Here is a 14,066-nt window from a genome sequence, read left to right on the forward strand (position 1 = left end):
GACCTTGCTGGGTGAGCATTTGCTCCGTTAAATAAGGTCACGTATCGTGTTAAATCATTTCTTCTCAACACCACAGTTCCTGGTGCACGTTTTCTCTATGAAAAAATACATTTTTCCCCTTGCACGATTTCTCGTTTTTTTATCAAAGCGTACAGAAAGAAGATAGAAGTAGAAACAGTGTCGCAAAAGAACTCTGTCGCTGTTGGGATATGTCAAACGCATTGAACATGAAAAATGCTAGATAAAAGTCATTTTCTCTTCGTTTCTCAGTGTCAGGGCTGCTACAGTACATCAGGAAAATAAAGTATATGCTCAATAGAGGGGTTGTCATATTTTGTCTGATAATCAAACATAAAAAACAATTATGGAATATGGACAAATTCAAACAATTTATGAAATATGAAATAGAAATCTTGCTTATCAGTGCAGAAGAAATACTGCCAGTTGGCAAGAAACGACAGCATTGTTTTTCTCTAACCAAAAACCTGCATAGGGAGATCAAAATCCACTTGAAAAAATCCACTTGAGATTTTTTCGTTGGGGAGGAGGGTTGTGGAAGGGCAAACAAATAAATCTGTTCCGTTACGAACGGCTAAGGTCGCAGGTGATTCACTCCTCTTGACTAGGTCGCGCTAGGAGGTGCAGAGAAGTTTATATCCGGCTGAAGAAACTCATCTTTCTCAGCTCCGCTTCTCTATTGTTTTGAAGCTGTGGCCGCGCTAACGAATGACGTCATTATACTGCGCGACTCTGCATGTATTTCACCCACGTGTGGATGACTGAATAATTTTCTTTAAAGAAAGTTGTTGTTTTTCTTTAAAATAACTTCAGGTTCTGAATACGTAACGTCTTGTCGACTGTGTTTATGCTTGAACAGAGCACAGCCCTGACAACAGGATCTGTGAAGAATAAAAAATAAGTTGTTCTGTTTAAACTCCGGAAGTCAGCCTTTGTTTCTGACCGACTCTGAAGAAGGATGGCGGAGTGCTTGTTAAATCTGCTAACCCAGCTTGACTCTTTCATGCACGTTTTGCTCAAATCGATCGTGTATGAAGTGTCAGAAGTTTTTGGAAACAGGATGTGTGATTCGGAGGACGAGTTTCAAGACAAACTCCGCAGCGTCTCCCAGATCCTGGTGAGACGGGCCGTGTTTAAAATCACACAGTGTGTGGAGGACAGTGTCGGGAGTGAAATGGCGCAACTGAAGAAGGAAAACGAGAGCCTGAAGTGGAGATTGCAGCTGAGGGAGAAGGAGTCGGGAGCAGGAGGAGATCAGGAACCGACAAACAGTGTTGGACACACGCTTCCCTGTGAAGTCTCTGCAGAAATAAAAGAAGAAATGGATACGGAACTGCAGCTCTCAGGTCAGTGAGGTGACTTGTATGAAGTCAGTATGTGTGTTTAAAACCAGTGTCTATAACTTCCTCACTGGTGAGATTTTTTAAATAACAAACTTTATTTTTAAGAAAACATCTCGTAAGAGTAAACATTCTCGTTATCTAACAAACTATGAAACTGTCATCAAAAAACTTTCCTCACTGGTGAGAATATAGTGCAGAGATGCAGAGTGAAGTGGGAAAGACTTGTGTGATGTAGCAACGGGATTCTTTACTGGAAACTGAACTGTTTTGTCCGGTTACGGTGCTGAAAACACCTCGTTCGCATTCAACAATTGTTCCACTGAATCAATTTGTAATCCAACGTCATTATGAAACAACATTTATAAATATTGTATTTACGTTGTATTGGTCTAGATTTTATATGTATACTAATGATTGTGTACATAAAAATTATTTCAATTGGTTTAAGTATTACCGTCCTCCACGGTCTGTGTCTGTATTAACTCCTCTGGAATATTAATCCAGTGTGTCTGTATTAACCTCTCTAAGTAGGCTGGGCAAACGATTTTTAATTTTTTTTTAAAAAGAAATAAAAAATGAGATATAATGATGTGTTCCTGCTTAACTTAGACATGGCACGACTTTAAAACCTATAAAAATAGGTTTCGAGAGTTAAAAACCACTTTTTATGCGCGAAAAATGGGTGATTTTTCTTCCTCGTGATCAGCTCAGAATCTTTGTGTACGCTGTAAGGTTTTTACTTCTTAATTAAACGTTTAAAATACACGAATTTCATAAAGACAACACACGTTTCGAAGAGAAAAAATCCCATTCTTTTCTCTTCCTGGTGTGTGAAACTGATCAGCAGGTCTTTTTTCCCCAATCAGAGGCTCTGAAAATAGCGTACCGCCCACTGCGCGCCGTCAGAGAGGGGCGCGGCACCGAGAGAGGGAGGAGGTGCGGAGCTCAGCAGTACAGAACGAACATTCTGCTGCCTGGAGCGCTTATGGCAGCGATCGCGTCTGCATTTATAACTTAGTTTTTAAAATTAATCAAGCAATATGAAGCATCTCTTTTTACTTTTAAGTCACTTAATTATCATTAAGCACAATTTTCTCACCACTTAGACTACTTTTTGATACCATCCTTAGACAAAGCAGAAACTTCTTGTTCTGTCTAATGACATTACAAGTGAAAAGATTACAGAATTTAATCGTCTTTAATTTTGTTACGTTATACAGTTTAGAAACGTTTCATCCATATAAACACCACAAAACTATTCTCGATTGTATTTCTGAATGGTATGTTACACTTAGTTCACTGTTTTAATTACGCCTAATTAAGAAAGTTAGGTGTTAGCATAAACTATTACCAATCAATATTAAATTTAGCACTGTAATAAGTTGTTGCACTTTCCCCCGCATCTTGTAAAAATATATTTTCATTGTTCAAATATACATTAAATCTGACTATCATATAATAAGTTAAATACAAAACTAAAGAAGAAATAGGTTTAAATATAATTCAAAATATTTTGCTAACAATGTTAACTGTTTATAAATAAATTGTATTAACTAAAGAGTAGGATGGCACAGTTGTTAGTTTGCTTTTTGTTTTGTTTCTTTTTCATAAATACAACAGTAGTACCTGATGTCTCAGTGGCTTTCAAAATTAAATTATGCATGCAAACCTGTGAACTAGAAAGATAACTAAGATATCCATCCATTTATAATGGTGGCAAAGTGGTTAGCATTGCTATCTTGGAGCACTGGGGTCCTAGATTCAATTCCTGCCATCCTGTGTGTGTGGGGTTTGCATGTTCTCTCTGGGTTACATGGTTTTTCTCCATATGTGTGATATGACTCCCTCTCGCACTCCAAAACATACTGGTCAGTTAATTGGTTTATGGGAAAACTGGCCCTGGTGTGTGTGTGTTTGTGTCTGTCCTGTGATGGACTGGCGCTATGTCCAGGTGTATTCTGCCTTGTGTCCATTGCTTACTGGAATAGGCTCCAAATCCTCTGTACTGGATAAAGAGATTAGAAATAGATGGAACTATACACAGTGTTAGAAACCCACTATGAAATGGCAGCATCTCACTGAGAATAAAATATTTTATAGTGCTGGCCTTTCCACCTCTCTTGCACATCAGTATCCATACCTAGTTATTTAAACAAATTGCCTCTAATTATAAACATCTTAATATGCTGGCTCTGTGGATCCGCATCAGCTATGTTTGCCCATTCCTTCAATTCATGTGCATCCAACACACAGTTCAATGCTAGTAACTGCACAAAATCTAAAATACAATCCTCATTTCAGTATCTATCTAAACATACAGTCTGTTAACTTCATCATCTTCATCAAAAGTATGCCTAACCCCATTAGAAAGTGTTCTTGTTATCAGTGTATTCCTTAGCTTTCCCAAAATTATCTTCTTCTTACCAACATCTCTAGTCTTTTATCCTGCAATAACTCAGCCAACACTTAAATCCCCAAAAGCTGCTTGTGTTAATTTCTTTAAATCACAAATATCATGTGTAAATACTGGCCATTTAATACTCTGCATTGTGGGATAATAATTTATTTTAAAGGGAACTAGAGAAACTAAGAACTAGAGAAATTAAGAAAGGCTTTTTTTTTCTAGAATTAATAAATGCACATCCTGTTCACTGGGGAAATTAAATCCACACTGAGCAATCTTCAATATGTTCAGAATATGACAGCGAGAATCCTATCAGGGATGCATTACACCTGTTTTCAAGTCCTTGCACTGGTTACCTATCAGGTTTCGAGTCAACTTCAAATTCCTCATCCTCATTCAGTACCTACAGTATATGGCTTATTATCTGTCTACTCCCCCACCTTTGTCCGTCTGACTCTGGTCTTCTAGCTGTCCTCAAGAACATCTACATTCTGTGGGTGACAGGGTCTTCTCTAGCTGCACCCCAGAGCTCTCAATTTGTATTCCCAGTGATATCAGTCACGTACCCTGAGTGCATTTAAATCTAACCTCAGAACCTTTCTTTTCAGAAGACTTAGTGTCTGTATCTGCTTCATTTTCTAATTTTGGTAGCACCTCTAACTGCTTGTCTTTCTTATATGCATTTACTTTGTAATCTGTGGTCCTTTTATCTGTTTTTACATCTATTGTATTGCTTTGAGTTGCCACCTTTAATGGTGATATATCAAATAAAGTTTATTATTATTGTTATAGGGAAACATGATCAGATTTTCCCTGGTTCAGAAAAAAAGATCTAAAGTATACTAGTTTGTCACTCTTCTCATTCCCTTTGCTAAATGACTTTTCATACTAATCTGATCAATCTAACTGCCAGTTTTCTGTGCTTTCTCTATCCTGCTAGATTTGCAATTATTCTGAAAATTTTCATCTTGAAATAACTCATTTCTAAATACCTTTTTCACTGTTAACATCCTGCAGCAACTCTGCAACAAAATATACACTTAGCACAGTTCATCCTGCTACCAACATTGAATTAAAAAAATCTTATGATTTCTATATTTATATCTTTATTTAGTGGTTTCATTAGTGACAAAGGCTAAACTTTCTTGGAAAAATGTATTTTATGTGTTGCTGAAAAAACTGACTTGCTTTAACAAAATATGTTTACAAGTCCTTTCACCTGGCTGTTTACCTAAATGCCCAACTATCTGAGAAGCCCTCCATGAAACCATAGTTGCTATTAATTCATTTAGGGTTCACTGACAGAATTGCTGTTTTTTATGCATGCTAATTTCTGATTCCTCACTCTGTTTCATGTTTATAGATAAGACTATTGATCGCGAAGGGAAATTGATGTACATGTTTGCATGTTCTTTTGTAACATACACCTTTTTGTGATTTTTTTTGTATATCTAAGCAAGTGTTCCTGCATCCCTCTTCTGCACTATAGGCATGGCTTTTATTCTGTTTGCTCCATTTCTAAAACTTTTTGCTCATGTGCATTTTTGTATTTTTTACACCTCTAGCACTTTAACGTCCTTAATTTGTAGAATTAATTTGAGTTTTAGCCTTAAAAATCTTAAGTTTTCACTATCTTTTGTTTCTTGTCCTACAACTGTTATTATTGATCACCGAATTATTGTACTTGACATGACTTCATTCAGCCTTTCCTGAACGTCTATGACGGGCAGAGAGAGTGCTGTTTCTGGTGCGATCTTTTGCAGCTGACATTTCACTGTTTTAAACGAACAAGAAATTAGATTGCTCATAAATCACTTATGCTATATAAATACAGCGTAATTGCCCTCCGAAAATCCTCTTTTTCTTGTTCGTTTTAGAGACCTTGATCGAAACTGATTTTAGATGTCAGAAAGGATTTATTTTCTCTGTATTTCCTACATTGCTTTGTCGAGATTTTAACTTTATATTTAGGCTCAGATTTCAACTATAAATCGTACACTAATTAATAGCAGTAAATACTGATGTTTTGCTCCCTCTTACCACAAAAATACATATGTTTTGTAGCTGGGATGAACTTTATTTCGTACGCGTAGCTACTGCGATTTGGACACGAAGCGGTTAAAGATGGCGGCAAATCAGGCACCCAGAGGGGGGGGGGGGGGGGGGCGTCTTCTCGCCTCCATAACTAAAATGCCAAATAGGAGTGGCTTAAGCGACATACACAGTCGTGTAACTGACAGTTTGAGGTAGCCTATCGTGTAAATTTCGCTTTGTTGCTGATAGGTTAAGCTTTCGAAACTCTGCCCCAAAGTCATGTGACTGATTTTTCGCCCTGTTTCGTTGGTTAAACGCAATGATCACAAGTACCACCATAGTTACTGGGATGTGTAGTTTTTAATTCCGTTTGAATTATAACTGTACGTACTGTCTTCATATTTGGCCAGGGCTTTAAAGAGAAGGCGCGCCAAAAAAATTCGGTGCCGTCGTCTCCGCTTTAAAGGTACCCCCGTGCTGGAAGAATTTGACCTCGGAACGTTTGAACAGCGTACTCTAAGTGCATTGTTTATATACTGTACTGTGCAGTAAGTGTGTGTGAATCAACCCCTCTCTCTCTCAGTGCAGTGTTAATATACCGGAGTGTCCAGTCAGTGTGTCTGTATTAACCCCTCTCTCAGTACTGTGTTAATGTACTGTAGTGTTCAGTCAGCATGTCTCTATTAACACCTCTCTTTCAGTGCAGTTTTAATGTAATGTTATGCCCAATCACTGTCTGTATTTACCCCTCTGTCTTAGTGTAGTGTTAATGTACTGTAGTTTGCAAGCAGTTTGTCTGTTAACCACCTCTCTCTCTCAATGCATTGTGTATGTGCTGTAGTGTACAGTCAGTGTCTGTATTAACCCCTCTCTTTCAGTATAGTGTTAATGCACGGTAGTGTCCAGTCAGTCTGTCTGTGTTCACCCCTCTCTCTTAGTGCAGTGTTCATGTGCCCTCTCTCTCAGTGCAGTGTTAATGTGCTGTTATGTCCAATCAGTGTCTGTATTTACCCCTCTGTCTCAGTGTAGTGTTAATGTACTGTAGTGTGCAGTCAGCTTGTCTGTTAACCCACCTCTCTCTCTCAGTGCATTGTTAATGTGCTGAAGTGTCCAGTCAGTGTCTGTATTAACCCCTCTCTCTCAGTATAGTGTTAATGCTCTGTAGTGTCCAGTTAGTCAGTGTGTCTGTATTAACCCCTTTCTCTGATTGCAGTGTTAATGTTCTGTGGTGTCCAGTCAGTCTGTATTGATCCCTCTCTCTCAGTATAGTGTTAATGCTCTGTAGTATCCAGTTAGTCAGTGTGTCTGTATTAACCCCTTTCTCTGATTGCAGTGTTAATGTTCTGTGGGGTCCAGTCAGTCTGTATTGATCCCTTTCTCTCAGTGCACTGTTAATGTAAATGTAATGTGATTGTGATATTATTACAGTAGACTTACTTTTTACATAGTAGTTAGGTTTCTGACAAAGCTAAATCAGAACACCCCCTTATACCCACTTATTCCGCTATGTTTAAACAACCCAAATTGATTGTGAGTGTACTTGTACGCGTGTGTGTAGTTTAAAGCTTTTTAGATCACATGGCCTCAGCTATCACTACTATGCTGATGATACTCAAATATACATCCATACCAAACCTAACGCTGATGTGTCTGTCTCTATTCTTTTTAGTTGCATCTCCCATATAAAATCTTGGATGACTCAAAATGTCCTTCATCTTAACTGTGACAAGACTGAAGTCATGCTTATTGGCACCACCCATCAACTTTGTAAAACCAATGTGTAACCCTATCTGTAGATGGTCTTGTACTTGAGCTTCAGTGTAAATTGAAAAACTTGGGGATGATATTTGACGTTTGACCCATATGTGCAGCATGTTGTCAAAACATCTTTCATTCACTTCAAAAATATTGCTCCACTACGCCCTGTGTTATCACTAACTGTGGCTGAAAAGAGTTGTCTAATCTTGAATAGACTACTGTAACGCTCTACTCTCTGGGGACTCTAAATCCACATTGAACAAACTTCAGTATGTCCAAAATTCAGTAGCCAGAATCCTGACTAGGTCTAGTCACATTACTCCTATCCTGGAGTCCTTGCACTGGCTTCCTGTCAAGTTGCATGTCGACTTAACAATCCTCCTGCTCACCTATAAGGCTCTCCATGGCTTGGCACCTCAGTACCTGTCTGGGTTATCATCCTACTCCCCACCTCACAACCTTCACTCTTCTAATTGTGTTCTCCTATCTGTCCCCAAGTCCGTCTACAATCAATGGGTGACATGGCCTTCTCCTGTTGTGCCCCCAAGCTCTGGAACTCTCTCCCCAAGGATATCAGAGAGTCACATTCTCTAAACTCCTTCAAATCCAGATTCAAAACCTTCTTCTTTAGAAGACCCTTCATTGAACTATTCTTTACCCCTCTGCTCCTACTGTATTTAGTACCACCATCTACTGTCTCCTCTAACTGTGTGTTCTCATCATGCTTATTTTGTGTATTTTTTGTTGTTGGCATTCTGTAAAATGCTTTGAGAAGCCACTTTTAAAGGTGCTATATAAAATAAAGTTTTTTATTATTATTATAAAGATTTTGTCTTGTTCTGTTTACAGGTGCAGAGGCCAGTGCTCTCTCTGAGGCTGGGGAAAGGGCTCCTCTTGAACAAAAACACAGTGAGGAGGAGTGGGGCTCCAGTCTGATGCAAGAGACAGAGCTCACTGCTCCAGAAGGGAAAAAGACTCTCAGTGAGCAGCACACAGAGAGCAGACAGATTGTTGAGGTTCTGGACTCTGTGCCCATGATGAAGATGGAGTCTGAGAGTGAGACACCTGGGCTCTTAGTATGTGATGATTTTACAAAGAAGATGAATAATCTGGACTCGAACAATATTACACAAGGCTGTAATGAACTGGGCTGTGTCTCTGTACAAGAGCACAGTGAAGAACTGGATGTCTTTAATCTTACAGAGCAGGACATGGAGCCCCAGTTGATTGACTGTGCAGAGCAGCAGACTGATGTACCTGGTGAAGAGAACATTGTTGAGATACAGCACCGAGAGGAGAGTCAGTACAGGGAGGAGCAACAGCAGCTCCTACAGGGCTTGATAATTAGGCCTTGTTCTGTTCAAGTGGAGAGACTGTCATTGCACAGTCTCAAACAATCATGTAATCCCTTAGCATCTGATGACTTTACACACAGGTTTAATAACCTGGTTACTGAGAAAATTGCTGAAAGTTTTAATGAACTGGAGAGTGTGTCTGTTCTTGGGCAAAGAGAGGAACAACTGAATGAACTGGGCGGTTTTAGTTTCAGAGAGCTGGAGAAGGAGCCCCAGATGATTCACACTGCTGAGCAGAACACTGAGGGACATAATGAAGAAAACAAATCTCACTTTCATCACACAGAGCAAGACCATTCCATGGAGCATTTGCAGAATAAGAGACCCCAGCATGATCAGAGGATGAGGAAGAATCACTCAAGGCCTTGCTCCGATGGAGTGCACAAACTGCTATTATGGCACAGGGAGGAGGAGCGTTTCTGTCAGTCTAGCATTTCAAAACCCTACCGGCACCTTCACACAGGAGAGAGGCCGTTCAGCTGCAGTCAGTGTGGGAAGAGTTTTAGTAAAATAAATCACTTACAATCACACCAGCGCATTCACACAGGGGAGAGACCGTTCAGCTGCAGTCAGTGTGGGAAGAGTTTTAGTCGGTCAGATGTCTTAAAAACCCACCAGCGCTTTCACACAGGAGAGAGGCCGTTCAGCTGCAGTCAGTGTGGGAAGAGTTTTAGTCGGTCAGGTGACTTAAAAACCCACCAGCGCATTCATACAGGAGAGAGACCGTTCAGCTGCAGTCAGTGTGGGAAGAGTTTTAGTCGGTCAGATGTCTTAAAAACCCACCAGCGCATTCATACAGGAGAGAGACCGTTCAGCTGCAGTCAGTGTGGGAAGAGTTTTAGTCGGTCAGATGTCTTAAAAACCCACCAGCGCTTTCACACAGGAGAGAGACCATTCAGCTGCAGTCAGTGTGGGAAGAGTTTTAGTCAGTTAGGTAACTTAATAACCCACCAGCGTATTCACACAAGAGAGAGGCCGTTCAGCTGCAGTCAGTGTAGGAAGAGTTTTAGTCGGTCAGATGACTTAAAAACGCACCAGCGCATTCACACAGGAGAGAGACCATTCAGCTGCAGTCAGTGTGGGAAGAGTTTTATTCGGTCAAGTACCTTAATAACCCACCAGCGCATTCACACAGGAGAGAGGCCGTTCAGCTGCAGTCAGTGTGGGAAGAGTTTTAGTCAGTCAAGTAGCTTAATAGCCCACCAGCGCCTTCACACAGGAGAGAGGCCGTTCAGCTGCAGTCAGTGTGGGAAGAGTTTTAGTCGGTCAGATGTCTTAAAAACCCACCAGTGCTTTCACACAGGAGAGAGACCATTCAGCTGCAGTCAGTGTGGGAAGAGTTTTAGTCAGTTAGGTAACTTAATAACCCACCAGCGTATTCACCCAGGAGAGAGATCATTCAGCTGCAGTTAGTGTGGGAATAGTTTTTTTCCAGTCAGGTGACTTAAAAACACCAATCTAGTCACCAGGTCAGTCACCAGTCAAGTCAACTAAAATGTCTTTTAGTGCAAGTAGGTAGAATTATCAGCATGTGACATCCGAAGAAGGCTCCACTGTCGAAACATTTATTTTCTTCTCTTTTCAGCAAACCTTTACTTGTTCCCAAAATATCTATTAGTCATAGTCACCCACTTTTGAGTTTGTCTGGTCCATTAAATTTTGACTATACTCTTATTTACAGTTGACTGAAATAGAAATAGCTCTTGTCACAGAGTTTAATTTGTGTATAGTAAAATGTTTTTAGTTTAATTCAATTTTAAAATGAATTAAGTCTACATTTAATTAATTTCTAAATTGAATTGAATTCCTTATACCCTTGGAATGTTAATTATAGTCATGTTTAATTTACAATTAAGACTGTCTCATTGGATAGGCTTGTAATTGTTTAACAGCTTTTAACTTACCATGTTAAGCAAAGAACACTCTTAAGGGAAAAAAAAGTCACACATCTGATTAAATTCTACAGAAAGAGCTCAAAGTCTTTGTTGCACAATCTAAAGTGTATTTATCCCCAGGGAGGATATATATCAAATACAAGAAATATTTATGCAATAAAGGGTAAAAAATAAAGAATAAGATATTGTATGAATCTCTTTTAATAAGAAAATCTATTTTGGCACCATTAGTAATAATTCCATATTTTAATGTTTTTTTTCACTGCAGCTATTTTTTTTAAACACTACAGGACAAGCAATATATACAGTGCCTTCAGAAAGTATTCACATCCCATTGTTTATTTCTCATTCTGCTGTGTTGCAAAGTCAAATTAAATCATATTTGAATGGGATTTTTTCCACTCTTGTAGAAGCAATTCTCTGTAATGTTAAAATTAAATTAAGTATTTATAATTGAAAATTACTTAATTGATAAGTATTCACTCCCTTTGTTTAAACAACCTAATTTGGGTCAATTATCTTGAGAGATCACACTTAATACATTAACAAGGTACACCTGTGTTAATTTCAAATTCACTGGTGTTCAATTGCTTGATAAATTGCACAATAAATATCACTGACTGTCAAAAAAACCACCAACAACAGGCAATGTTCAAAACAGCAAAAAGATAACAGGTTATGTGCAAAAACATGCAACAGCAGAATGAAATAAAGGGAATGAAATTATGGCGATCTACCTCTACCATACATTGACATGTATGGTAGAGGTAGATTTTCAATGTGTTTTTGGGTTTTTGGTAAGAAAGAAAGAAGGCGCTGTGAGTTTCAGATCATAGGTGAGAGTGAGAGAGGCTGGGAGTTTAATAGTTTGATAGTGCGGGGGTAAAAACTGTCTGAGTCTGGTAGTCCAGGCCCGAATGCTCCGGTACGGTTTTCCAGATGGTAGCAGATCATAAAGTCTGTAGCTGAGGTGTTTGGGGTCTTTGATGATGCCTAGAGCTTTCCTCAAGCACCGTCTGTCATTAATGTCCTGTATAGATGGGAGGGCAACCCCAGTGATAGACTGGGCAGTTTTCACCACCCACTGTAGGGCTTTGCAGTCAGAAGCACTGCAGCTGCCATACCACACTGTGATGCAGCCTGTCAGTGTGCTTTCTGTAGTGCATCTGTAAAAGTTAGTGAGGATCTGGGGATATATCTTAGCCTTCTTCAACCGTCTTAGGAAGTACAGGCGCTGTTGCGCTTTCTTGATCAGACAGGTGGTGTTGAGAGACCATGTGAGGGCCTCGGTGATATGGACGCTAAGGAATTTAAAGTTACTGACCCTTTCAACTTAAGCACATTGTGAAAGGTGTTGATGGGGTCTGTTAATTTAGCCTCAAACAAAAGTTAAACTAAGATGCCATAAAGCTGATTTGCTTTATCAGCCCCAGTGACTTAACGTTACATAATAACAGACAGGAACAACACCCACAGACAGGACAAACCAGACCAATGTCTGCTGCATATCAAAGGGCAGAACCTAGAGCAAGACAGAGTAGGACAAGAAGTAATTATATATCAAAGAACAGGACAAGCACTCAGATTGTGAAACAAACTTTCTTCTGACTGTATATATAAGAGCTGGGAAACCCTTGCAGTTTGTCTGTTCTGTGGGGCAGACCCAGCGCGCATTGTTGGACTTATTGAGCTCAATAAAACTGAATCCACACAAGACTGTGTCCTGCTAAGGAAGCTAAGGTTAATAATATTATTAATAATATGAGTATAGACCAGTTGTGCTAGCAGTTTAATCACCAGTGACTGCTGAGCTGAGTGTTAAGCGAGGAGTTGGCCCTGTATGCTAACACCAGACTCATATTCACTGACCTCAAGGGTACTTGTAAGTGTGATGGCAGCTCCGCTGGCAGCACTGATAGATCTGGAGATGCTATCTAGTCCAGATAAAACAGGGTCGGTTCTAGACCACTTAAGGAGGAGTATTATAAGGGCTAAAGGTAAAGGGAACATGGAAACAAAAGTTATGTATTAAGATTGAAATAAAACCTAATAATATTAATTGCTTACACTTTTATAGTGCTTTTCTGGACACTCCACTCAAAGCGCTTTACAGGTAATGAGGACTCTCCTCCACCGCCACCAATGTGCAGCCCCACCTGGATGATGCAACAGCAGCCATAGTGCGCCAGAACGCTCACCACACATCAGCTCTCAGTGGGGAGGAGAGCAGAGTAATGAAGCCAGTGCAGAGATGGGGATTATTAGGAGGCCATGATTGGTAAGGGCTAATGGGAAATTTGGCCAGGACACCAGGGTTACACCCCTACTCTTTTTCAAGAAACACCCTGGGATTTTTAATGACCACAGAGATTCAGGACCTCGGTTTTACATCTCATCTGAAGGACGGCGCCTGTTTAAAGTGTAATGTCCCCGTCACTATAATGGGGTACTAGGACCCACATGGACCGCAGGGTGAGCGCCCCCTGCAGGCCCCACTAACACCTCTTCCAGCAGCAACCTTCCCAGGAGGTCTCCCATCCAGGTACTGACCAGGCTCACACCTGCTGTGCTTCAGTGGGTTGCCAGTTGTGAGTTGCAGCTGCTGCTAAATGAATGGCGATAGTATTGTTGTTAAGTTATGAGAATATGGGGAGGGAATTAATACAAATGTTGTTTAGCAATGCTAAGTCAAGAAAAGAAGACAAACAACTTTTAAAAAAAGTTAAAAGAAGGGTTGTGCGACAAGCAAAAAGGGTAAAAAACAGGTAGTGATGGGCTGCGAGAGGTGGCGATGACGGAGAAGAATGTGAGGTGTGGAGAGGACAGAAGTATAAGCCTGGATGGGTGATAGAAGAAAGAACTGGAGTATAAATGTAAAGAATAACCTTCTGCCTTCCACCTCATAACCCTGGTGAGGCAAAAAAGAATAATACAGCACACAATAGCACAGAACGTGTGCTCAAAAGTACGATAAGCAAAAAAAAAATTGGATTGCAATCTGATTGGAAGTAACAAACATTGCTTGTTGAAAAAAACTGAATGGAATACGTGATACTGTGTTTATTAAAAGTTACACAGCCGTTAAAATAGATACATGTAAAAGTAAAATGGACGCTGTCATTTCGTATAGTTTTCACTGGGATGTTATTTTGTTCAATCTTTTTATCTGTTATCTACCCGTAGAGTCTACAGTTTTAATCGATAATTTACTACTTATGTCTGTGAAACACAGTGAGAGGGAGCTCCCGTTCCTCATTCA

General features: G+C 39.8%; 1 pseudogene; it reads left to right on the forward strand.

Annotated features, from left to right (window-relative positions):
- Positions 1-752: 752 nt before the first annotated feature.
- LOC148663031 (uncharacterized) lies at positions 753-13,737 on the forward strand (annotated as a pseudogene).
- The last annotated feature ends 329 nt before the right edge of the window (positions 13,738-14,066 follow it).

The sequence above is a fragment of the Lepisosteus platostomus genome, chromosome 5 (genome assembly GCF_059453375.1).
Source record: "Lepisosteus platostomus isolate fLepPlt1 chromosome 5, fLepPlt1.hap1, whole genome shotgun sequence".
Classification (NCBI taxonomy): Eukaryota; Metazoa; Chordata; class Actinopteri; order Semionotiformes; family Lepisosteidae; genus Lepisosteus; species Lepisosteus platostomus.